The following is a 26,519-nucleotide window of genomic DNA, read 5'->3' as shown; positions in this document are numbered from 1 at the left end:
CATTGTACACTTGAAATGTATATAATTTATTAATCAATCTCACTCCAATAAATTTAATTCAAAAAGCAAAAAGAAAATCAAATAAATACACGAGAGGAGCAGAATAATGGGGAAAACACAGTAATTTTGATGCACTGATAAATTCAATAGGTTTTTCTTAATATTTTCAGTTTCATTTAATGAGTATTCATTTCTACTAATTAAATAGTATTCTAGTAAGAAGAAAGATATACCTGTAACCTTGTTCAGCAAAGATATTTTCTCTGTAGATCCAAACTCATTAATAGGTCTAAACTGGCAATACCTATTGTTTATTTATTATGGGTAGATTTCCATTTTATAAACAAACATCTGATGTTCTGGAAGAGGTTTGGGGTTTTAGAATGTCTTTGATATATATTTCCTGATACTGAAAGGGGATGTATTCCCCTGTTGGTATTCCCTAAATGCCATCACTTGCAGCTGCAGCACATTTTTAGGGGTACTCTTCTCCAGAGATGAATACATATAAAGACATAATACATACAGGATAACCCTCTAGTAACCATATATGCTCTCCAATCTTATCAAACTTACTGCTCCTCAAATTTTTATAATTTATCTCTCTTTACCTCCCTTGACCCCTTTTTATTTTTCTCCCAGTTTCTTTCATCTGGAATTTTATGTAAGCTTCTATCCAAATATCACCATTTCAAGGGTCAAAGTCCCATTTTACAACTAAAGGACAGAGTTTTCCCTGACTATTCTACTCTACAGTAATCTAGGTTCTGACCCTCTTTAGCCTTTATAAAGCATTTAGCTTTATTTTTTTCCTAATACTAAGTGTTTCACAGTTTTTGACTTATAATTAGATTGTTAGATCCTCAAAGGCAGATTCCTATCTTCGGTTTATCCTATATTCCTCATGTCCCCACATAACATTTCTTCTATGAGTCCTAATTTTGAAAAGTAACACAGTCAGCCCTAGCTGGTTTGGCTCAGTGGATAGAGCATCGGCCTGAAGACTGAAGGCTCCCAGGTTTGATTTCGGTCAAGGGCACATGCCTGGGTTGCAAGCCCGATCCCTAGTAGGGGACATGCAGGAGGCAGCCGATCAGTGATTCTCTCTCATCATTGATGTTTCTATCTCTCTCTCCTTCTCCCTTCCTCTCTGAAATCAATAAAGATATTTAAAAAAAAGTAACACAGTCAATCCAAATATTACCTGACATGTACATTTAGTGTCCTACACAGACTTTTTCTAGAACTAATCCATAAACAAGGATTTTCTGCTAGCCCAATATTTTTGTTTGTTTGTTTTTGGTATCAAAACTCATCAGCTGACTCTGTGTCACAGTCACTGGACTGTGGTGGTTTATCTTGTGGGAACTCAACTTCAATGTCATAAACAAAATTTGGATCATCCTTCTTCTTCTGATTTGTCTCATAAAATCCACCCATGATGTTCTTTCGTTTGGCAAGTACCTTGTCATAGTTTGTTCCGTTCTTCCCGAGGTTCATAGTTGTTTCTCTAGCTGCCTCAGTGACACTTGTTCCAGGTAACTCTATGTTGCAGATTATTCTGTAATTGTTCAGCAGCTCTGTTGCAATTTTAAAACTTTGAAAAGTTACTGACTGGCATGATGTGCTGGCGACTTTTCTCCATTTTATCATCCTAGAATATAAGATAACAGCTAGGGGCTGAAGGCGAATTCCATATTTCTTGGCAGTGCACATCATTCTCACATATACTTCAGGGGAAGTCTGATGAAAATGTTAGACACATAATGACAAGAAGTTCAGAAGGTGTATATTTTCCTGCAGACTGTCTAAAAACTCCGTGAGAGGTTTGTTTTCATTGAACTGCATGCACTTACCTAGCCTTTGATGCTGGGTAGAGCCTGGAGTAGCAGGAAGAGGTGACAGCCACAGTCCTGTAGAGTGACTGCAGGGGGAACTCTTAGGCGGGAGGCCTGAATTCCCAAATACCTGGAATTGGAAGTTGAGGCCAGGAGCAGGACCAGCTGGCTCCCAAGTCAGCATGCAGGGGTCAGTGTAGAGTTGGAGACACAGGAATCTCTTCACACAGTAACAACCTTGGGTTCAACATCCTTTCTTCAGAAAAGTACTCAACAAATTAGGAATAGAAAGAAACTACTTCAACTTAATGAAAGCCATATGTGAAAAACCCACAGAAAACATCACACACAATGGTGAATGACAGAACGCTTTTCCTATTATCAGGAACAAGTCAAGAATGCCTCCCTTTATCTTGTATCCTGCTACTATGTTGAATTCATTTATTAGTTCTAACATTTTTTTGTGTGAGGAATCTTTGGAATTTTCTGCATAAAAGATCATATCATATGCAAGAAGAGACAGTTTTACTTCCTTCTCTCAATTTGGTTGCCTTTTATTTCTCTTTTTAAAAAATTATTAAATTTATTGGGGTGACATTATTTTCCTGATTATTCGGGCTAGAAATTTCAGTACTATCATTTTGAATAGAAGAGGCACACATAACCAATAAAGAAAATAATGCATATTCTGATATTGACTACATTCTTTTCTTGGTATCCGGTTTCAGCAAGGGATTTCTTCCATGATCCCCATGGACTCAAAATCCATGTATGCTCTGCAATAGAGTCAAAGTCTCTTTAATAAATGGTGCTGGGAAATTGGGACAGATACGTGCAAAAAAAAAATAAGAAACTAGATCACCAACTTACACCATACACAAAAACAAATTTAAAATGGCTAAAGGACTTGAATGTAAGACAGAAAACCATAAAAATCCTACAAGACTCCACAGTCAGCAAAATAGCAGACATATGTTGTAGCAATATCTTTACAGACAGAGCTCCTAGGGCAATGGATACTAAGGAGAAAATAGACAAATGAGACTACATCAAAATAAAAACCTGCACAGCGAAGGAAACCATCAACAAAACAACAAGAAAGCCCACTGCATGGGAGAACATATTTGACAATAATATTTCAGATAAGGGTTTAAGCTCCAAAATTTATAGATAACACATACAACTTAACAAAAGGAAGATAAACAATCCAATCAAAAAAAATGGTCAAAGGATCTAAATAGACACTTTTTGAAAAATGACATACTGTAAACCCAGAGACATATGAAACCATGCTCAAAATCACTAATCATCCGAGAGATGCAAATCAAAACAACAATGAGGTACCATTTCACACCTGTCAGAATGGCTATCATCAACAAATCAACAAACAACAAGTGCTGGTGATGATGTGGAGAAAAAGGAACCCCTGTGCACTGCTGGTGGGAATGCAGACTGGTGCAGCCACTGTGGTAAACAGTATGGCGTTTCCTCAAAAAGTTAAAAATGGAACTCCCATTTGACCCAGTAATCCCACTTCTAGGACTATATCCCAAGAAATCAGAAACACCAATCAGAAAGGATATATGCACCCCTATGTTCATAGCAGCACAATTTACAATAGCTAAGATTTGGAAACAGCTTAAGTGCCCATCAGAAGATAAGTGGATTATAAACTGCGGTACATCTACACAATAGAATACTATGCTGCTATAAAAAATAAGGAAATTTTACCATTTGCAACAACATGGATGGAACTGGAGAGCATTATGCTAAGGGAAATAAGCCAGTCAGAGAAAGATAAATATCACATGATCTCACTCATATGTGGGATATAATGATCAACATAATTTTACAAACAAGAATAGATCAATCTAGAGACAAATGGTAGGGAGGAGGGTTAGAGAGCAACTAAAGGACTTGTATGCATGCATAATAGCATAACCAGTGGACAAAGACACAGGGGCAGTTGGGGCTTGCCCAGGGTGGGAATGGCTGGGGGGGTGTCAACTGGTGAAAAGATGACATATGTAACACTTTAGACAATAAAAAAAAATCCATGTATGCTCAAATATCTTTGTCAGCCCTTCCTACACTTGGGTTCTGCATCCCCACACTTGAATAACTTCAGATGGAAAAAAATTGAATTCATGAATGTGAACCCGTGGATATGTAGGTGGACTGTAAGATTCTAAATCCTCATTAGTAATACACATGAAAACAGTGTTAAAAACACCCTTAATATGACACATCCAAATATATGGGCTTCTAAAAGCTTAGGCTATGTCTGGAAATGTATGCTATAAAATAATCAGTAGTTGTCTCTGGAGAGGGCAACTCAGGGAAAGGTAATTCACACTGAGAAAGAGATTTAGTTTGTTTTTTTCTATTTATTTACTTATTTATCTATTTATTATTAAATTTATTGGGTCACATAGGTTTCAAGTGTACATTACTATATGAGATCTGTGTATTGCATTGTGTACCCACCACCCATCATCAAATCATCTTCTGTCACCATATATTTGGCACCCTTTACCCTCTACATTCCCCCCACTCCCTTCCAGCTGGTAACCACCATACTGTTGTTCATCTGTGTCTCTGAGTTTCACTTTTATATCCCACATATGAGGGAAATCATATGTTCCTTAGTTTTTTTTTACTTAATAAGATAAAAGTACACAAACTAAGGAAAATAATGGTCACTCATCTTACTTGTACAACTTGCCAATATTTTACCCATGGTACCACCATCCAGATCATGGTATAGAATATTTCCAGCACCTTTGAAGTTTGGATCTTTATCCTTTCCAATCAATAACCCTCCCTACAACGTGGCATCCATTCTTCTGATTTCTACTATAATAGATTTGTTTTGTTTGTTCTTGAACTTCACATGTTGAATCATTCTATAGACACTCTTTTAAAAATATATGTTTTTAATGAATTTTTAGAGAGAGAGGAACATTGGTGTGAGACAGAAACATCAATTGGCCTTCTTCTGCATGCTCCTTACTGGGGATCATTCCAAAACCAGGCCATATGCACTAACTGGCAATCAAACCTGAGACCATTTGGTTTATGAGACAACCCTCAACAAACTGATGCACACTGGCTAGAGCTGTAGACACTCTTTTGTGTCTATTTCTTTGAAAATATTATTTTTTAAAGTAAATGAGTTGTATCAGTAGTTTATTTTACTGTTGTAATATTCAATTGTAAGAATGCCAGTATACCATAAAATGTTTATATTTTATCCTGTTTTCATATATAGGCTTTTATGAGAATTTGTGTACATATATTTTGGTGGATATATGTACTAATTTTTTTTTGAGAATATACCTATTTAATTTCAATATCTAATTTTTCATTGCTCTTACAGGGGCATTTATTTAAGACATTTATTTGTATATTGGCCTTGTATTCTGTGGCCTTACTAAATTCACTTGCTAGTTCCAATACCGCTTTTGTATACACTTTAGGATTTTTCTATGTACCTGCCATGTGCACATAAAGACAGTTTTGTTCCTTCCTTTCCAATGTAAATGAATGTATGCATTTATGTTGCCTTATTCCACTAGCTAATGCTGCCAGTATAATGTTGAGTAGAACTGATGCTTTTGTCTATCCTCTTTTTGTATCTGTTCCTAAAGGAAAGTATTTCATCTTTTACAAATTAGTGTAATGTCATCCTTAAGGATATTTTTTTATACATGGACTTTACCAGGTTGATATTATCTTATATTCCTAGTCTTCTGACATGTATTTGATTTTTTATGAATTGGTAATGGATCTTGAAATGTGTTTCCCCCCCTAGGTATTTGGAGAAGAATATATGATATTGCTCTTTTATTCTTTTAATATTGTACACTAAATAGACTGACATTCAAAAATATACTCCTTAAATTCATTCCTGCTCTATAGCCCACTTTATCATTCTGAATTTAATTATTCGTTCAACTGGGTAAAATGACTATCGAGAATGAATTTGGCCTGGTCAGCATGGCTCAGTGGTTGAGCTTCAATCTATGAACCAGAATTCATGGTCTGATTCCTGGGTTGCAGTCTTGATTCCTGGCATGGGGCATGCCCATAAATGATTGTCAACATTGATGTTTCTATCTATCTATCCCTTTCCTTTCCTCTCTAAGATTATATACCTTTTTAAAAAAACGAATTTGTATGCATATACTATTAATTTAGCTAACACATAAAGAAAACAGGATGGTGTAAGTTTTCTTTCTAGTAAATTAAATGTGGAAATTAGGAAACATCTTTTTACTTCTTCCTGGTAAGACTCTGAAGAAGAAGAATTGAAATAATTATTTATGTGTAAGATGGAAGAAATATTGGTGTGTTAAAAAAACAACAAATAAACAAACAAAAAAACCAGTCCTGTCTTGGCCGGGTGGCTCAATTGGTTGGAGCATAGTCCCATATAACAAAAGGTGGTAGGCTCGATTCCCAGTCAGGACACATGTCTAGGTTGTGAGTTTGATCCATAGTTGGGGTGCATACAAGGAGCACCAATTGATGTTTCTCTCTCTCATTGATGTTCCTTTCTCTCTCTCTAAAATCAATAAAAACTTATGCTCAGGTGAGGATAAGAAGAAAAAAAAAAGGAGCAGTCCTTGAGACTTACCATGGGATTTCAGACTTGGATATAATTACTCTTTTGTCCTGAAGTTCTTGAAGTTATAATAGCAAAGTATATGATTGATTTTAACATTGCTTCATATACTGTGCTAGAACAAAAATTCCCATGGGAGATGTGATGAACCCTCTTATTGTTTTACTGTTTCTTCTAGTCCCACTTTTCCCATTCAGACTGTGATAATGACAGAATGTGCCTCAGATTTCTGTTGTTCAGAAAGAAATTAAAGAGAAGGATGAGTAGCTTTCTTCAGAGAGTTCACAAATTAAAGTTATGTAAAAAAGAAGTGATCTCTGTAGAGAGTATTATTCACATGATATAAGGAAGAAACACTAAGGCCAAATATATATATATATATTTTTTTAAATATATTTTATTGATTTTTTACAGAGAGAAGGGAGAGAGATAGAGAGTCAGAAACATCGATGAGAGAGAAACATCGATCAGCTGCCTCCTGCACATCCCCCACTGGGGAAGTGCCCGCAACCCAGGCACATGCCCTTGACCGGAATCGAACCCGGGACCCCTCAGTCCGCAGGCCAACGCTCTATCCACTGAGCCAAACCGGTTTTGGCGCCAAATATATTTTGAGAAACTCTTCAACAAGAATGAAAAGGTAATTTTCAAAGTATGGACATAACCCATCTAAGCCTACAAAATTGCTAAACCTCAAAGGAGACTTACTGAATTAATATTTTCCCACAATGAGAAGTAAAATGATACTTACTGAAGAGTACCTTTTCATAATACTGTAGCTCCACACACCTAGCAAAAGATAAGACAGCAATAGTGACACTTTAATATTCTGTGTACCCTCTGTTGAAACTTTCAATTGCCTTTTCCTTGCTGTTTTGCCTCTTATTTTATGGTTGGGAAAGATGTTATCCCTATGGAAAAATCTTATGTATATTCTATAATGTTGTTAATATCTTAAACACTTATCTACATGGAAAACAAACAAAAAACTAAGAATTATGTCATTCACATAAGTGTTTGGCATATGCAATGAGGCAAATGCTTTTATTAGGTTTACTGTTTGTTATTTACTATTTTCAATTCAACTTACTCTACTTTTGATTGGTATAAATCCCAAAGTTCAGTGGAACTTAGGAAATTTTTACTGAGTAACCTAAAACCTTTTCAAATGAGGGGGGCAATAACTATGAGGTCCTTATACATTTTTGTGAGAGACTTCAATAAAGGAATAAAATAAGACCTGCAGAAGACATATGCTCTGTTTACCTCTTATGCAGCCCAGGTTCATGTTTCCCAGGCAAAGCATACTAAGGGTTTTCACCACAGTGTAAATACTGTCGTTTCCTGCTTTTTTCAGCCTCAGGATTTTTCTAAAGCCAAAAGCTTGCAAACTCAACCTGTAAGCAAATACAGCCCAGAAGTGTGTGTGTGTGTGTGTGTGTGTGTGTGTGTGTGTGTGTGTGTATGGTCCAGAGGAGTATACCTGTGAGGTGGGGTTGGGGGAGGAGTGCTAACATTCCAGAGGGTAAACTCTCAAGTAAATAGGGATAAAGGCATGGGGAGAAAATGATGAGGTATATTCTCCATGATTCTTCAGAGTATCCAGTAGGATTAGGCTATAGTTTTCCACAGTAGTAAGCAACTCAAATATGTCCCCATAGATGGACTTTTTATTTTTCCTTTTCTAACTTTTCTGTCCCCTCTCTTTGGATTCCTGAAATTACCTCCCCCCAAAATAAGCTACCTGCCTCCAAGCATTGTCTCTTTCATGGAAACCCAACTTGATTAAATAATATTGCAATTTAGTGTCCATCAAACAATATATTATTATTATTTTTTAATATATTTTTATTGATTTCAGAGAAGAAGAAAGGGGGAAAGAGAGATAGAAACATCAATGATGAGAGAGAATCAATGATCGGCTGCCTCCTGCAAACCCCTCACTGGGGATTGAGCCCAAACCTGGGTATGTGCCATTGACCGGAATCGAACCTGGAACCTTTCAGTTCACAGTCCGATGCTCTATCCACTGAGTCAAACCAGCTAGGGCACAATATGTTATTTTAAAATTTTTTATTGTTGATGGTATTATATATGTCTCCCATTTCACCCTTTTGTCCCCATATACGTGGCTTCTGCTCCACCCTATGCCTTCACCACACTATTATCTGTGTCCATGGATTATGCATATCCTAATATATAAAAGCCCAGGGTTGTAACAACTGATCACAACTGAAGGCTGACCAACCCGGAAATCCTTCAGTCAACGCTGCGTTGCCATGGCAACCCAGCACTGACTGTCCTGCTGCATCCTGGTGACCTAACACTGACTGCCCAGGGGGACGAGACCCAGAGAGAGGCAGGGTCTGATCCACAGCCTCAGTGGAAGCTGTTGAACAGTACTTGCCTCTCTCTTTCTCTCCCTCTTTCTTTCCGGGCTTCACCAGCAGCTGGGCCTTTCTTTCTCTCCTGGCCTCAGAAGGGGCTACTGTTCAGCTCCACCTCTCTGATCAGGCCCGGAGACAGGCCCTGAGATGCTGACTGGCATAGGAACTGACCAATCAGAACCAAATGTGGGTGCTGTGAAGAACCAACAGCTGCCTAGGAAGCAGAGCTTTTGACGCTGACTGGCATAGAAACCGACTAATCAGAACCAAATTGGCCAGCAGAGGAGGGCAGTTGGGGGCAAGATCAGGCTAGCAGGGGAAGGCAGTTGGGGACAACCAGGCTGGGAGGGGAGGGCAGTTGGGAGCGACCAGGCCGGCAGGGGAGGGAAGTTAGGGGTGATCAGGCTGGCAGTCACAGGCAGTTAGGGGCGATCAGGCAGACAAGCAGGTGAGCAGCTATGAGCCAGCGGTCCCAGATTGCGAGGGGGATGTCTGACTGCCAGTGTAGGCCCAATGGATCGGGCCTAAACCGGCAGACGGACATCCCCCAAGGTGTCCCAATTGGAAAGGGTGCAGGCTCGGCTGAGGAAAGCCCCTCTCCATGCACGAATTTCATGCACTGGGCCTCTTGTATACATATAAGTTATTTGGTTAATCACTTCCTGCACCCCCATTCCCTCTGAGATCTATCAGTCTGTGCCATGCTCCATGTTTGTCAGTTTATTTAGTTCATTAGATTCCACATATAAGTGAGATCATGTGATATTTGTCTTTCTATGGCTTATTTCATTTAGCATAATAATTTCCAGACCCATCCATGCTGTTGCAAAGAGTAAGAGATCCTCCTTTTATACAGCTGCCTATTCTTATATAAAATTACATGAGTATAATAATGCATTGGAATGTCTTAAAACTATAACTCCTTTTACATGAAATCATTGTAAACTCATTTGCTTCTAAGATTTGAAATACTCACAACTCTATCTCCAGTTTTAACTAAGTGCTGCCTTTCAGAACTTCCTATTAGACAGATTAAAGCAACTCATTTTAATATCGTCTCCCTCTCCAACTTGCAAACATACACACAAACAAGTCATCATCTTTAATTGCTCATCTTGGGAAGGTTAACAAAAGGCAGTGTTGATGTGCAGGTCAGCAAAATATGCCACATGTACACAATGAATAGTACAGGTATTGTTGGGGAATTGGGTAAAAATATTTTATAATTCAAATATGTATAAATTTCAACTGAAAATTCCATTATAAGGATCTATTTGTTGTATAGAAATATTCACACTTTTGTCCAAAACACCAAATACTAGTTGGTTTATTATGGTACATTTTTTAACAATGAAATATTGGGAGAAAAATCATTAATGTCCATCCATAGAAGAATGGTGAAAATGTTACATATTATGTAAAAACATTAAAAGAGCTAGAATTACTTGTATTAAAACAGAATAATTTTCAAGTCTTTGTGTTAAGTTAAAAAAAGTAATTTCCATACAAACACAGATCACATAATATAAAACAAAACCAAAATTAAATGCTTATATACAAACAAGTATAGAGACACACTGGACACTCATGTGAGAATATGTGTATATATTTGGTTTTTATGTGAATGTACAAACACAAGACATTTTCTTGAATGATTTATACCAAACTCTGAGTCTTCATTAATAATGGAGAGTTTAATGAATAGGGTGAATGATGGTGAATTTTCCATTTCTAGGTTGCATAATTATATGCTGTTTGAAATTTTCTTTTTTTGTTTGAATTTTTTAATAAAGGCATAAACTAGATTTTCTTTAATTACGAAATAAAATCATCAAGTTTAATAATTCCCTGTTGACATTTGAAAACTTTAAAAATTATTTCACTCAATGTATTCTGAAAAAATTAACTGTTGATTACAAGTATATAATTATCTTTTATTTCTGTATGAACTAAGGAAAGGTCATTTATTCCTTTTATATTTTTGTTTTTTGCATGGCTATCAACCTTTTGGAATATATTCAGTCAGATGTTTGATATATGACATCTTTATAACTGGAAAAAGATGGTTTGTGTACCTAATATAATAATAAAACTGTTAAAGTAATTTTCTAACTTACATATTCAGTCATTTTCTACAAAGTTAAAATAGTATTATGAAAAATATATTAAGAAGATATATTTTAAAATCTCTCAAATGATAATTTTCATTACCTTAAGGAAATCCATAAGCTAGCATGAGAATATTCTATGAACAATATTATTTATTGACAAAATATTATCAGTGTTGATGTTCATAATAAATTAAAGAAAAATATTTTAAAACAAGATTTACATCCAAGATTTTGACTGATAGAACTTGTGACTGAGTTGGAAGACAAGTGACTCGTTTATTATAGTGGTGCTCTTCAGATTATGAAATTTAAGGTTGTGTCAGAATTTCCACAATAACTATTAATTTCAGGAATTTATAACTTGCCTACAAAAAATCATTCTAGGTGAAAAAAAGTTTGACAACTCTATCCTTAAAAAATTACAAATCAGATCATTTGAAAAAGCCAGAAGATAATGGAGAAGAGAATATACCAGTTAAGATTAAGATATCCTTTTATGTACATGGATTGAAATTCTGTTTCAGAAATAGTAAACTCCTTGCACAGAGAAGTCTCTCCATAGTTTCCCCTTCTAAAGCCTTAACATTTCAATAGGATAATGATTTGTGGATTAATAGTAAGAGGAATAATTTGAGTTTCAACCCAATGTTGGCCAAATAAAGAAAAAAAAAAAAAACCTGGAAGAATAAGAGTTTTCTATCAGAATGACCTTTGAGAAATAAGAACTTGAATAATATCCCAGTGCATGACTTCTTGCTTGGGAACTTGCTGTATTATTGAAAAATGCTGTGCCAGCTTTCAGGTTAGAGAAGTATGCAAAGGATTAGTTAATACCTCCCATTTTTAATACAGTGGGCAAAATATTTTAGTCCTTTTTCTTATATTGACACTACCTTTCCAATTATAATAATAACAATCATAGTAGCTGTAATAAACATTCTACTTTGTTTTAGTTACAATTGTATTAACTAATCTGATAATTAGTTTTATTTTCCAGTGATCTTAGTATTGAAGAGAAACATATTATTTAAAACTTACAATTATTTAATATCCTGGTAGATGAATTTAGACAAAAGTTTATTAAGTCAAATAAGTCAGACCAGAATTTCTTAAACTCAGCAATATTAACATTTTAGGCTGAATATTTGTTGTGGAGATTAGTGTTATACATTGCAGAACATTTAGTTATATCACTGCTTCTTTCTATACAGTAGAAGCCAGTAGAACCTGACCTTTAAGATTTCATGCTTCTGTCCCCTAGTAAGTATGACAACCATAAATGTCTACAAACATTGCCCAAAATCTCCTGAGGGAGAAAATTGCCCTCAAGTGAACATCACTTACTTATTTCATTCAAATATGTTCAAAATTAGTTTGAAGATTTCCATTAAGATAGTCTTTGTCTCTTCCTAAAGTCCTACTTCATAGCAGCTACTACCAGAACCTGAAAATTCTACTTTTTAGTTTGGTGATGGAATCTAAAGTTAGATGTCCACCAGCTAGGGTGATTGAAGTTAGAATACTCTTATAAGAGGTCTAAGTCTTATCTTATTCCCAATATTATTGGCATTATCTCTATATATATTTTTTTTATTTTCCAGATGTATTTATACTACTAAACTGAAAAGCTGATGATCTCAAACACTCACGGCATGGAAAAGAAGAATGGAATATTTCTGACTTCAAAGTTAATGCCTAATCATTTACTTGAATACTAATAGAGGATATGTACATCCAGGAGGATGTTAATATTTCTAGAAAAGGAGTCCCTGGGAAAAGTGGTATTTGTTCCAACTATCATTCTTCTCTGATACTAAGAGAAGTTAGTTGTAACACTGATCCTTCTAGAATATTGGCTTACAATCTTGGCTGCATAACAGAATTATTCAAATAACTTTAAATATTCCAATGCCCAGTGTACTGCCCAGAATAATTAAGTCTAAGTCTCTGAGGGAGGTATAGAGGAACCCTTAGTTTTTAGAGCAGTGTTACCATTGTGTGGTTAAGTTTGAGAACTACTGACCTAGAAAACATTTTGTCTTCTACGTTTCCCTTAGAATTCTCAGTTATTCCCTACCTAACAGATATAAAATGTGAATGCCAAGTAAGAAACACAAAAGTGAATTCAGTGTTTCTCAACTGTGGTTCCCAGATCAGTAACATAAATGTAGTATGGAATGCAAATTTTTAGACCATACACTAGAAGTAGTAAATCAGAAACTTTTCACCTAGGCACAGCAATCTGTGTTTTAGCAACACCTTCAGGTGATGTGGATGCATGCCAAAAATTAAGGAACATTAAACTAAAAAAATAGCTTGCAGAAAAACTAACACAAAAATTTAAAGACTGGAAGCAAAATACGGGAGTAGTGTCAAGAACACACAAAATAAAATGTGTAATTTTATCCAATACTAAGGTCACATTTGGACCTGTGATGAATAAGTCAAAAGACTAAGGTCATAATCTCTGTAGGAAGCTTGCTTTTTTTCAGATGCTAATCCCCTATCGAACAAAACAGGTAAAGGCAGGAATAATCATGGCATTTTATCTATCTCTGAAAACAAGGATTGCTAAACTCTAGTCATAAGGGAAGGCGAGGTGGATGGGTGGGTGGAAAGAGATCAACCAAAGAACTTGTATGCATATATGCATAACCCATGGACACAGACAATTGGGTGGTGGAGGCCTGGGATGGGGGGCAGCGGTGGGCTATGAGGGGTCAGTGGGGGAAGAAAGGGGGCATATATAATACTTTCAACAATAAAGATTTAAAAAAATAAAATCAATGTAATAAAAGAAAAAATAAGAGAACGAGAAGAGATTATGATTTTGAGGATGCCAAGGAATAAATATATTTGGAATTTTATTACACAAAATTGTTCTTTCATGATATATATTTTAAAACTGTATTTTGAAAGTCTACTTCTAAATTTCTGTGAAAAACAACAACAGAAAATAAACTTAAAAGAGGCATTTAAAAATATTTAAATTGTTAAATTGGTAACACTAATTTTTTTTCTTTTTTTTATTAAATCTTTATTGTTCAGATTATTACATTTGTTCCTCCCCCCCCCCATAACTCCCCTCCTTCCAGTTCCCAGCCCACCCTCCGCCCTCACTCCCCACCCACTGTCCTCATCCATAAGTGCACGATTTTTGTCCAGTCTCTTCCCGCATCTCCCACACCCCTTTCCCCTCCAAGAATAGTCAGTCCATTCCCTTTCTATGTCCCTGATTCTATTATAATCAACAGTTCATTCTGTTCATCAGATTATTTATTCACTTGATTCTTAGATTCACTTGTTGATAGATGCATATTTGTTGTTCATAATTTGTATCTTTACCTTTTTCTTCCTCTTCCTCTTCTTAAAGGATACCTTTCAGCATTTCATATAATACTGGTTTGGTGGTGATGAACTCCTTTAGCTTTTCCTTATCTGTGAAGCTCTTTATCTGACCTTCAATTCTGAATGATAGCTTTGCTGGATAAAGTAATCTTGGTTATAGGTTCTCGGCATTCATCACTTTGAATATTTCTTGCCACTCCCTTCTGGCCTGCAAAGTTTCTGTTGAGGAATCAGCTGACAGTCGTATGGGTACTCCCTTGTAGGTAACTGAGTTTCTTTCTCTTGCTGCTTTTAAGATTCTCTCTTTGTCTTTTGCTCTTGGCATTTTAATTATGATGTGTCTTGGTGTGGTCCTCTTTGGATTCCTTTTGTTTGGGGTTCTCTGCGCTTCCTGGTCCTGTAAGTCTATTTCTTTCACCAGGTGTGGGAAGTTTTCTGTCATTATTTCTTCAAATAGGTTTTCAATATCTTGCTCTCTCTCATCTTCTGGCACCCCTATAATTCTGATGTTGGTACGCTTGAAGCTGTCCCAGAGGCTCCTTACACTATCTTCGTATTTTCAGATTCTTTTTTCATTTTGCTTTTCTGGTTGGGTGTTTTTTGCTTCTTCGCATTTCAAATCTTTGCCTTGATTCTTGTGCTCCTCTGGTCTGCTGTTGAGAGTCTGTATAATATTCGTTATTTCAGTCCGTGTATGCTTAATTTCTAGTTGGTTCTTTATCACAACATCGAGGGTCTCATTAGATTTCTTGAGGATCTCAATAACTTTATCGGCGACTTCTAGACAGTTCTTGAGAGACCTTAAAAGTGTGGTTCTGAACTCAATATCCTCCATTGACAGTTTTGTCCTGTTTCTTTGTCTCTGCATTTTTTATGCTTTCTTGGTGCACCCCGTAGTGGTCTTTGTGTGCAGTCTTGTTGTAGTTAAACCTTGATTGTTGTAGTTAATACTAGGGGGATTTGACCTCCAGGCCAACTGGCTGTGGTAACACTAATTTTGATAGGAATTAAAACTTTACTGTGTTTACTAAACTAGTTCTGTAGCATTTTATGGCTATTCACTATTAATTTCCAATCTGTATTTTCAGATCCCAAAAAACAATACCAACAGCTTAAAAACAGAATAAAAATTAGTCTACCAAAATAGTTTCAACAGAAAGTCTGTCCCAGAATGATAAGTGAATTTCATTTAGTAGTATTCTCATGTAACATTACCATTAAAGAGGCCAGTCGTATTGTCATGAGAGAAATAAATATATTCCTTTACTTTTTATGATATCTCCTTAGCTTGTAGGCAATAACTATTTTGGGAAACCAAGAGATGAGGGAATAAGGATATCATTGAAATAAATTTTACTTTCATTATTATCAGGTAGCTAAATTCATAGCACTGATAATTTAACTGGGAGTCTTTTCTTAAAGAATGTCTTGAAACTCTCCCAAATGATAAAAAAAATAAATAAATTCTGCCATCAACTGTAAAATAATGTCTTAAAATAGATATTTAAGCAATTATAAATTTTTTATCAAATCTCTTTAAGAAATATCAAGAAAAATTAAAAATTAACATTATCCTACAACTATAATTTTCTTAACACTTGAAGCAATTATTTTTTATAGTGCACACTCAAGAAAATATCTACACAATACTAATACCTTTTACTTGTCAATCTTTTAGAAAAACAATGTTTTATAATTAACCCTATATAATAAAGAGGTAATATGCAAATTGACAGTCAAACCCTCACACAAGATGGCCAACCACATATGGTCACAAGATGGCCACCACAAGATGGCCGGCAGGGGAGGGCAGTTGTGGGTGACCAGGCCAGCAGGGGAAGGCATTGGGGGCAATTGGGACAGCAAGGGAGCAGTTAGGCATCGATCAGGCTGGCAGGGGAGTGGTTAGGGAGTGATCAGGCAGGTAGGCAGAAGCGGTTAGGGGCAATCAGGCACGCAGACAAACAAGCAGTTGGGAGCCAGCAGTCCTGGATTATGAGAGGGATGTTCGACTGCCAGTTTAGGCCTGATCCTACAGGGATTGGGTCTAAATGGGTAGTCAGATATCCCCGAAGAGGTCCCATATTGGAGAGGGTGCAAGCTGGGCTGAGGGACACCCCCCCAGTGTACGTATTTCATGCACTGGGCCTCTAGTTTTTTAATAATAAAAGCAATTTTAGAACTTGAAAAGCTAACAAGTGCAATACTTTATAGACCTCTGAATAAAATGTTAATTACATTATTTTATAACATTAGGAGTATAGATAGTTTGGGTAGAAAATTTGACCAAAATGAAATAACTAAAAGAGATTATGGAGACAATTATGTTCATTTTGACTCCAAGAAGGGGGTGGAAGACTTTACTTTCATATGGTTTTACTGCCAATAGCTTCTATTTACAGACTAGTTACTAAACAATCCCAAATATAATAATCTAGCCCAGTGGTTGGCAAACTGCGGCTCACGAGCCACATGCGGCTCTTTGGCCCCTTGAGTGTGGCTCTTCCACAAAATATCATGTGTGGGCACACACGTACAGTGTGATTGAAACTTCGTGGCCCATGCGCAGAAGTCAGTATTTTGTGGAAGAGCCACACTCAAGATGCCAAAGAGCTGCATGTAGCTCGTGAGCCACAGTTTGCCGACCACTGACCTAGCCTAATACTAGACACTTTCTCTAATGAGCAGTTTTTCTTATAATTTAACTATAAGCATATAATTCAGGCTGTACTTACAAAATGCATCAATAGCAAATAATTAACTTTATAAAAATGCATAAAGGATGATAATTTCATTTATATAATACTAGAGACCTGGTGCATAAAATTCGTGCACTTTGTGGGTGGGTATCCCTCATCCCGGCCTGTGCCCTCTCGCAGTCCTGGAGAACTTGGGGGATGGCACACTGATGGCTCTAGGCCCACTTCCTGAACTGCTGAGGAGGCAGGAGAGGCTACCGCCACCACTGCTATGCTTGCCAGCCATGAGCCTGGCTTCTGGCTGAGCGGTGCTCCTCCTGTGGGAGTGCATTGACCACAAGGAAGCATCTCCTGCATTGAGCATCTGCCCACTGGTGGTCAGTGCACATTATAGCTACCGGTCGTTCCACCATTCGGTCGATTTGTGTATTAGCCTTTTATTATATAGGATTTTGATTGTCAACTTTATGTAATATTGACTGAGCTATAATTCACTGTTGTTTGGTCATACATTATTCTATAAGTTTCCATGAAGGTATTTTGTAGATATGATTAATATTTACAATCAGTTGAATTGAAGTAAAGGAAATTACCCTTGATAATATGGATAGGCCTCATACAATAACTTTAAGGCCAAGAATTCTGCCTCAAGACTAACGAAGAAATACTGCCTGAGTTTCCAGCCTGCTAGCTGGTTTTATGGATTCCAGAATTGTCATGTAATCTACAATTACATGAGGCAGTTCCTTTGGATAGAAAGATATATTGGTAGGTAGATAGATGATGATAGATGATAGATGATCAATAGATAGATGATAGATGATAGATGATAGATAGAGATGTGTATATATATATATATGATAGATATGCATAATAAGTATAGATATACATATCATAGATACACACATATATGTATGTATACATTTATAAATAGAGATAAAAGGTAGATGGATCATATTAGTTCTGTATTTTTTTCTTGAGAACCTTTACTGACACAAATGCCAATATCATTTTTAATTTTTTCTCTCCCCTGATATCACCATTTGTTTTGTCATCTTAGAGCTCTAACTTTAACACAATTTATGCCAGAGTATAATTTTTAGTTATTCTGAATGGTATTTTTACAATGTCATTTTATAAATTCTATGATTTCTTTGTTCCAAAATAATATTTTAGTCAATTACATATTTTTTTTGTAAGAGCTAGACAATTTCAGTATTAGCCTTGATGATCATATTAAAAATATGCAAGCTCATAGAAGCATAGACAAATATAACCTATTTAATTTTATATTTATTTGATGCAACATACTAGAGATTAATGCCTATTGCTTTGATAATCTGTTTTTGAAAATTTAAGGGCTAACAAACTAAAAGTAGAGCAGATTCTGTTCTTACAACAAAACAAGGCAAACTTATACCATCTTGTTTCTTGTTTTCTGTGTCTAATGCAAATAGCAAAGTACTCGATCACATCAATTCATTTATGTGAAAATTCAATCACACTTTCTAAACTGGTACTTAATACGGGAACAGAGGTCTATATTGGTTTGATGATGTAGGCACTTCATTCAAATAAATGTGTCCTATAATTCAAGGACTCAATCAATTAAACAAATTGAATAAATTATTGCAAAGTATGTGAAGGAATCAATGCATAGGACGCTCTTATGTTTGAAATGTTAACCAATCATATAGTAGCTCATTGAATTATATTTTTTCATTGTGGAATGCTTTATTTTCTAGAGTTTACATCTGAATATTGGACTATTATTCATTTGAAGTCACAGAAAATTGAAATTGCTCTCTCCAGCAACAATTTTCACATAAACACAGTTGAAATAAAAAAGGCATTTTAATGATATCCTACTTACAGACACACACACGCACATACACACATACAAACACACAGTCTCTCATTTCCTCCCACAGAAAATTGACTCATTGCAACCTTGGCCTTGATTTGAAAAAAATAATTTAAATTGTCCTTTGCATTTATATATTATACATACTCTTTTTTTATTGATTTTTAGAGAGAGAGGTAAAGTGAAACATCCATTGGCAGCCTCCTGCACATGCACCAACAGCAGGTGGAACCCGCAATCTGGGCATGTGCCCTGACTAAGAATGGTACTGGCCACCATTTGGTACACAGGAGTTGCCACACCAACTGAGCCACATTGGCCAGGGCCATACATACTCCTGATAAATTAACTTTAGAAATATAGAAAGGTAGGGTAAAACTACTTATCTTACTACTTACTAAAATTACTAGGAAAAACTAAAGTATTCTTTTAATTAAAATAAAATCAAAGAGATGTATGGGATAAAAACTATTTTGAGAACAAGAAATACAATGTAACATGGAAGAAAAGAAACCTGGCATTGCTATCTTTTTACAGTTACACATCAATTTCACTTGTTAATATGTTAATGTCTCTTGAATAATATTAATAACACTATTTATGCTGTAGAAGCTTAATTATTTTTTTATCAGTAGAAAGTAATTTTGGGTAATATCCTATGTAATAAAGAGGTAATATGCAAATTGACCATCACTCTTACACATAAGATGGTCAACCCTATATGGTCAAAGATGGCCACCCCCATGTGGACACAAGATGGCCACCACAAGATGGCCGGCAGGGGAGGGCAGTTGTGGGTGATCAGGGCAGCAGGGGAAGGCAGTTGGGAGGAACCAGGCCTGCAAGGGAGGGCAGTTGGGGGCAATCAGGCCTGCAGGGGAGGGCAGTAGGGGGTGACCATGCCTGCACGGGAGGGCAGTTAGGGGCAATCGGACCAGCAAGAGAGCAGTTAGGCATTGATCTTGCTGGCAGGGGAGTGGTTAGGGGAGATCAGGCCAGCAGGCAGACAGGATTAGAAAGTGAAAATAAAGTTACAAATGAGTTATTGGTAGGTCATGATTAAAGGTAGGAAATATGTATTGTTTATTTAATTTATGTTTTATTTAAGTATAGTTGGTATACAATTTAATATCAATTATATTAGATTTAGTGATTTGGCAAATCACAATATAGTGATAATAATACAAGAACAAACTGTTTCACATACTCATAACTATAAACCCACTTTTGCCAACCTCTGTAGGTATATACATCACATTTGGCATTTTTATACCATCAGGATCGGGCCTAAATGGGCAGTTGGACATCCCTTGAGGGGTCCCAGATTGGAGAAGTTTCAGCCTGGGCTGAGGGACACACACACACTTCCCTCCTGTGCACAAATTTTGTGTACCAGGCCTCTAGTAAGAAAATAAAATACAAAATCAGCTTTTCAGAAAAGTCTACTTGATATTTTACTTGAGCCCTTTAGTCATTTAAATTTAGGGAAATTATTTTATTTATTTTCAACAGAGTAACCAAAATATCACAGAAACAACACTATTCAAGTACCACCATATGCCACCTAGGTATAATTGTTTTTTGAAATTCAAAATTGTTGATTGCAAGCAATACATTATACTTTAAACTAAGTTTTTCTTGGTTGCACCAATATTATTTACTTTTTAAAGATCTGTGATTAAGGATTAGAAAGTGAAAATAAAGTTACAAATGAGTTATTGGTAGGTCATGATTAAAGGTAGGAAATATGTATTGTTTATTTAATTTATGTTTTATTTAAGTATAGTTGGTATACAATTTTATATCAATTATATTAGTTTTAGGTGTACAATATAGTGATTTGGCATTTTTATATCTTACAATGTGATCAATCACCCCACTAATTCTAGCAATCATCTGTTGCCATGTAAACCTACCACAATATTACTGACTATATTTCCCTTCCCCTTTTTGCCCCCTACTCCCTCCCTTTTGGTAACGATTCCTTTGGTCTCTGTGTCTATGAGTCTGTTTTAATTTTGTTTTTAAATCCACATGTAAGTAAAAGCATAGAGTATTTGTCTTTACTTACCTGACTCATTTCATTTAGCCTAATGCCCTCCAGATCCATCCATGTTGTCACAAATGGCAATATTTCATTATTTTTTATTGCAGAGTAATATTCCATTATGCACTGGAGTGGGCAAAAGTAGGTCAACAGTTGTAATACAAATTAATAATACCATAATTAATAAATAATGTTACAAGTATAATGATATTACTCTTATGTGGAATTTAATCAACAAACTGATCTACCAAGCATAATAGAGAGCAGGCAGGCAACTACAGGGTGGGGAATGTTGGAGGGGTGGAGGGATTGAGCAAAAAAGAAAAAAAAGAGAGAACTCATGGACATGGACAGCAATGTAATGATTGCGGGGTGGGGAATAAGATGACTGGAGATGGAAGAGGCTAGAGGGAGGAGAAATGGTGATGGAAAAAAATAATAATACAAGAACAAACTGTTTCACATACTCATAACTATAAACCCACTTTTGCCAACCTCTGTAGGTATATACATCACATCTTCTTTATCCAGTCATCTATTAGTAGGCACCTAGGTTGCTTTCGTTTCATGGCTATTGTAAATAATGATGCAATGAACATAAGGGTGCATATATCTTTTTGGATTAGTGTTCTAATTTTCTTTGTATAAATACCCAGAAGCAGAATTGCTGGGTCATATGGTATATCTATTTTTAATTGTTTAAGGAATCTCCATACTGTTTTCCAGAGGGGCTGCACCAATTTACCATCCCACCAATAGTACTCAATGATTCCACTTTCTCCACATCCTCACTAACTCAAGTTATTTGTTGACTTCTTGATACTATTCATTCTGACTGTTGTGAAGTGATATCTCATTGTGGTTTTGATTTTAATTTTTCTTATGAGTGATGTTGAACATCTTTTTAAAAACATATATTTTTATTGATTTCAGAGAGGAAGGGAAAGGGAGAGAGAGATAGAATCATGAATAATGAGAATCATTGATTGGCTTCCTCCTGCATGCCCCACACTGGGATCAAGGCTGCAACCCCAGTATGTGCTCTGACCGGGAAATGAACCATTACCTCCTGGTTCATAGGTCAAAGCTCAATCACTGAGTCACACCGAGCCAGGCTGAACATATCTTTATGTCTTTTGACCATCTATATGACTTCTTTGGACAAATGTCTTTTCATGGTCCTTGGTCCATTTTTTGGTTGGATTGTTCAATTTTTGTTATTGAACTGTAATAATTTATTATATATTTTGAGAATCAACCCCTTATCAGATATATGATTTGAAAATATATTACCTTAATTAGTAGTTTGCCATTTTGTCTTGTTGAAGGTTTCCTTCACTGTACAGAGGCATTTTTTAGTTTGATGTAGTCCCATTTGCTTATTTTTTCTCCCCCCGCCCCTTATTTGAGGAGATATATCCAAAAAGATATTACTCAGACTAATGTCAGATAATTTACTTCCTATGTTTTCTTCTAGGACTTTTATGGTTTAAGCCTTTATGTTCAAGTCTTTAACTCATCTTGAGTTTATTATTGGATATGGTGTAATAGAGTGGTTTAGTTTTATTTTTTTTGCATGTATCTGTCCAATGTTTCCAATACCACTTGTTGAAGAGACTGTCATTACACCATTGTATGTTTTTACCTCCTCTGTCATAGAATAGTTGACCATATAAAAGAAAGGGTTTAAACTTGCGTTTTCCATTTTGTTCCATTTATCTATGTGTCTTTTTTTGTGCCAGTACCATACTGATTTGATTATTATAATTTTGGATTATAGTTTGACATCAGTGAGCATGATATGTCCAAATTTGTTCTCCTTTCTCAAGATTCACTTAGTTACTCATGATCTTTTGTGATTCCATATAAAATTTAGAATTATTTGTTCTAATTATGAGGAAAACGACAGTAGTATTTTGATACTTTCAATGGAGTTTTTCATTGCAGCTATATCACTCTTCATTTCTTCTTGGGTCTTACTTAAGTTGTTGATTTTTTCATCTGTTTCTTCTAGCTTCTTCCATATGGTATTGATTTTTTCATCTGTTTCTTCTTGCTTCTTGCAGAGGTTGTTAATTTTTTCCTCCATCCGGTTTATGCACTCTAGGACCCTTATTCTGAATTCTTTTTCTGTCATGTTGCATGCCTCTGTATCACTTAGCTGCTTTTCTGGAGAGTCCTCCTTCTCTTTCCTTTGGTGGTTTCTTTGTCTACCCATGTTTGATCTCACTGACATATCTAGACGTTGAGTCGTTCAGTGGTTGCTCCCTTGGTGGCAGTGACTCCTTGGTCTGTGGTTGCTCTTCGGGCGGTTGCGGTAGCAGCTGCTCTTCAGTTGGCAGCAGCTCCTCTGGTGGGTGCTGTTCACAGCTGTGGTGGCTCTTTTGGCTGGTGGGGGGAGGTTTCACGTACAGCTGCTGTTCCTCAGCAGAGGGTGTGGTGCTCAGGAGGCTGCTGTTTCTTTGATCTGCTTCGTTGATTTAAAGGCACAAAATACAACACAACGAGGCACCATGTACCAGGCACTATACACAAATATATTCACCATATTAATAACCCCAAATAAAGGTTACCACCCGAATTAAGAGAATTAGGGGATAAGGAAGAAGGAAGAGAAAAAGATAAAAGAGAAAAAGAAAAGAAAAGTAGGGACCAAAGAAAAGGAGTGCAAAAATGAATTGAGAAAAAGGAGGGGGGAAAATAAAAGCGAGAAAAGAAAAGAAAAGGAAAAAAAAAGAGCGAAAAGAGAGAATGAAGTGGAAGAGGTGAAGAGACTTTTAATATGAGGAGAATACTCCTATAGAACCACCACTAATCCCAACAAATTCCAGCAACAGCTCCCTGGAGATGAATGCAAACTAGAAACAACCAATAATATAACGATGAAAATAGAATGGAGAACACTAATCCCAAAATAAAATGAAGAGAAAATAAAATGGCACTTTAAAAAATGGTAAAATGGTAGCAGTAATAATACTGGTTAAAAATAAGAAGGTAGTAATTAAAAGGGTAAAATCAGGTGATGGAAAAAGAAGAAAAAAAAAGAAAAAAAAAGAGAAAAAAAAATTGGTTTCTTAGTTAAAAGGTGAAAAAAGAAAAAAAAATTGCAGCAGTGAAGGTCCTTCGGTTCTTCTATTCTTCAGTGTGGCTCGCCTTAGACCTGCCAGGTATCCAGGAGAGTGTTGAGTTTCCCTGATATACACTGTTCCTCTGTGTTGTAAACCACAGTCCTTATTTTAAAGCAGGCCATATTTGTTTCCCAGACTGCCTTATTTTGTGTTTAGCAAAGAGTCAGTTTGTGGGTCAGCCTCTGGGTGGCAGTGTTCTGGGGTTGGCCTCTGAGGCTATAGGGCCTCTCTGCCCAGTGGAAGTTCACTGCCCAGAGCTGGCTGCTTAATAGTTAGTTACCGGGGCTGTGTTGTTGCTGGGATTGAAAATCCCTCTATAGGCCAGACCCTGTTAACTCCCAGGGACAGATCAGGTTATTTTAATCCTTGATCTTGTTCAGGGTGGAATCTGGGTGTGGCTGTGCTCCTTGCCTGGGGCTGGAGGGAGGAGTCTCACTCTCCAGAGAGAATGGCTGCCCCAGTCCTGGGCTCAGGGGTGTCTCAGCACTCAATTTGCTGCCACCTCTCCCAGCCCCCCTTCTCTCCTCAGTCTCTCCCCAGATTCCACTCCTCTGCACACTCTCCCTCTCTTCAGCACAGGTGAGTGTCTGTATCCGAAATGTCCCATGAACAGGATTCAGTGAAAACAAACAAACAAACGCCGGCCACGTCAACTGGGAAGGCTTGGTTTCTGTAAGCTTCTTCTCTTACCGGGACTGCATGGTCTGGTCAGCTCTTCAGGCTGTCCCCTTTAGGCTGAGTCCTCCGTGGTCACAGAACCCAGCTCTCAATTCCCCTGGCGGTGCCAGGAATCCCGCGGTTCTCCTTTCCCCAGTCTGGGGCTGTGCCTGTCCCAAGGGATGCGGCTGTCTGCCATGCGGTCTCACTCCGACTCTCTGGGCTCAGAGGTCTGGCAAACTTTCCTGCCCAAATCCCTGTTTTTTTTACCTTTCCAGGGGAGTTCTGCTCTTCCCGGCTGCAAACCGTCTCACCAGCTGAGCAATTTCGCCAATTCGGGGTGGGTGTTATTAGTTTCAGCTGCTCACTCCATTTGCTCTGGGACACGACCTGGGACTCGTCTGCCTATATCGCCGCCATCTTCCATCTCCCGACAGTAGTATTTTGATGGAAATTGAATTGAATCTGTAAATTGCTTTAGATAATATGGTCAGGAAATACGTATTCTAGCAATAACTCTTCTAACAGATAAATGATTCATACTGTTGTCTTTTTAAAATTAGGGAGTCCATATTTTCTATGAATTTCTACTGTTATATTCTGCACATAAAATTTTGCTAAGAACCTGCATATAATATTATAATAGTTAAAAATCTCAATGTTTTTCCAAACACAAATTATTTAGATTATAAACAAACTAGTTACTCCTGTTTCTCAATCTCTCTCTATCTCCCCCACACACTCTGTCTCTCTCTCTATCTCTCTTTCTGTCACACACACACACACACACACACACACTCACATCTACATTTTGAAATTTGCCAAATATCTAGTCAAAATAAAACATTTATCTAGAAATTTATTTGAAGTTATACATATAAAAATATCACATTGTGGTGGAAACAAAATTGTAAACTTAAATTCTAGAACTTTATACAGAATTTTGGAAATGGCTGAAAGAACTTATGTTGCTTAGTCAGTCTTTAGATCTTTGTCTGTGAGTTGTCAGGAAAACACATGTCATCCATCTGAAGATGACTTGTCTAAAGATTATTCTCCTCTCTTATCATCTACACTGGAAATATAAATAATTTATGGATTGAGAAATTGAATTTTGGCTACTTTTCCCAGTCTTCTTTCCTGTCTCTTTTTCTATTTTTAAAATATAATTTAACTTTAAATATTGACTATCTTAAAGAATAATATACCAGCAGTTAAAACATAGGATGCAATGTAGTTTCCACTATAATATTTTATTAAAATATTAAATGTAGTTAATATTTTAATAAATGTTTGTGTATTATCCTGATTAGTGATTTTATGAAGAACAACATCTTAAATAATTAATAATATTTTTCCAGTTATTACTTTGGAGGTACAAATAATCAAAACCTATTCAATATGATAATAATATTTAAACATTTTTGAATAAAATATATAATTTAATTTTCAATTAATTAATATGAATAAAAGTACCGTGTTTTTCACTAGGAAAAAAGTAAACTCATAATAAAAGGGAAACAATTAATAAGTATTTCTTATACTTTATAATTCCCTGTACAGATAAAATTATTTTTATAATTTATATTGGAAACTTTACACAAATTATTAAAATTAAAATTGTACTTAATGGTGAATTTCAATCTAAGTGTACTACCATTGCACATCGTATTTTTCAAAATTTCAATTGTCTTGGGAAACTTCATTATCTAAATATATAAAATTAGAGGCCCGATGCACGAAGATTTGTAAAAGAATAGGCCTTCCTTCCCCTGGCTGCTGGCACCTGGGACCAAGGCCTTCACTCTGGCCA

General features: G+C 36.3%; 1 pseudogene across 1 annotated transcript; it reads right to left on the bottom strand.

The window, feature by feature from the left end:
* Positions 1–1,305: 1,305 nt before the first annotated feature.
* On the bottom strand, positions 1,306–1,719 carry LOC308512037 (centrosomal protein of 19 kDa-like; annotated as a pseudogene). The gene has a single exon. The product of its transcript is annotated as a centrosomal protein of 19 kDa-like (transcript).
* Between the last annotated feature and the right edge of the window lie 24,800 nt (positions 1,720–26,519).

This window comes from Myotis nattereri (genome assembly GCF_964212035.1).
Source record: "Myotis nattereri genome assembly, chromosome: X".
Lineage (NCBI taxonomy): Eukaryota > Metazoa > Chordata > Mammalia > Chiroptera > Vespertilionidae > Myotis > Myotis nattereri.
The sequence above is the reverse complement of the archived record's forward strand: the minus strand, read 5'-3'. Positions and strand labels throughout refer to the sequence as shown.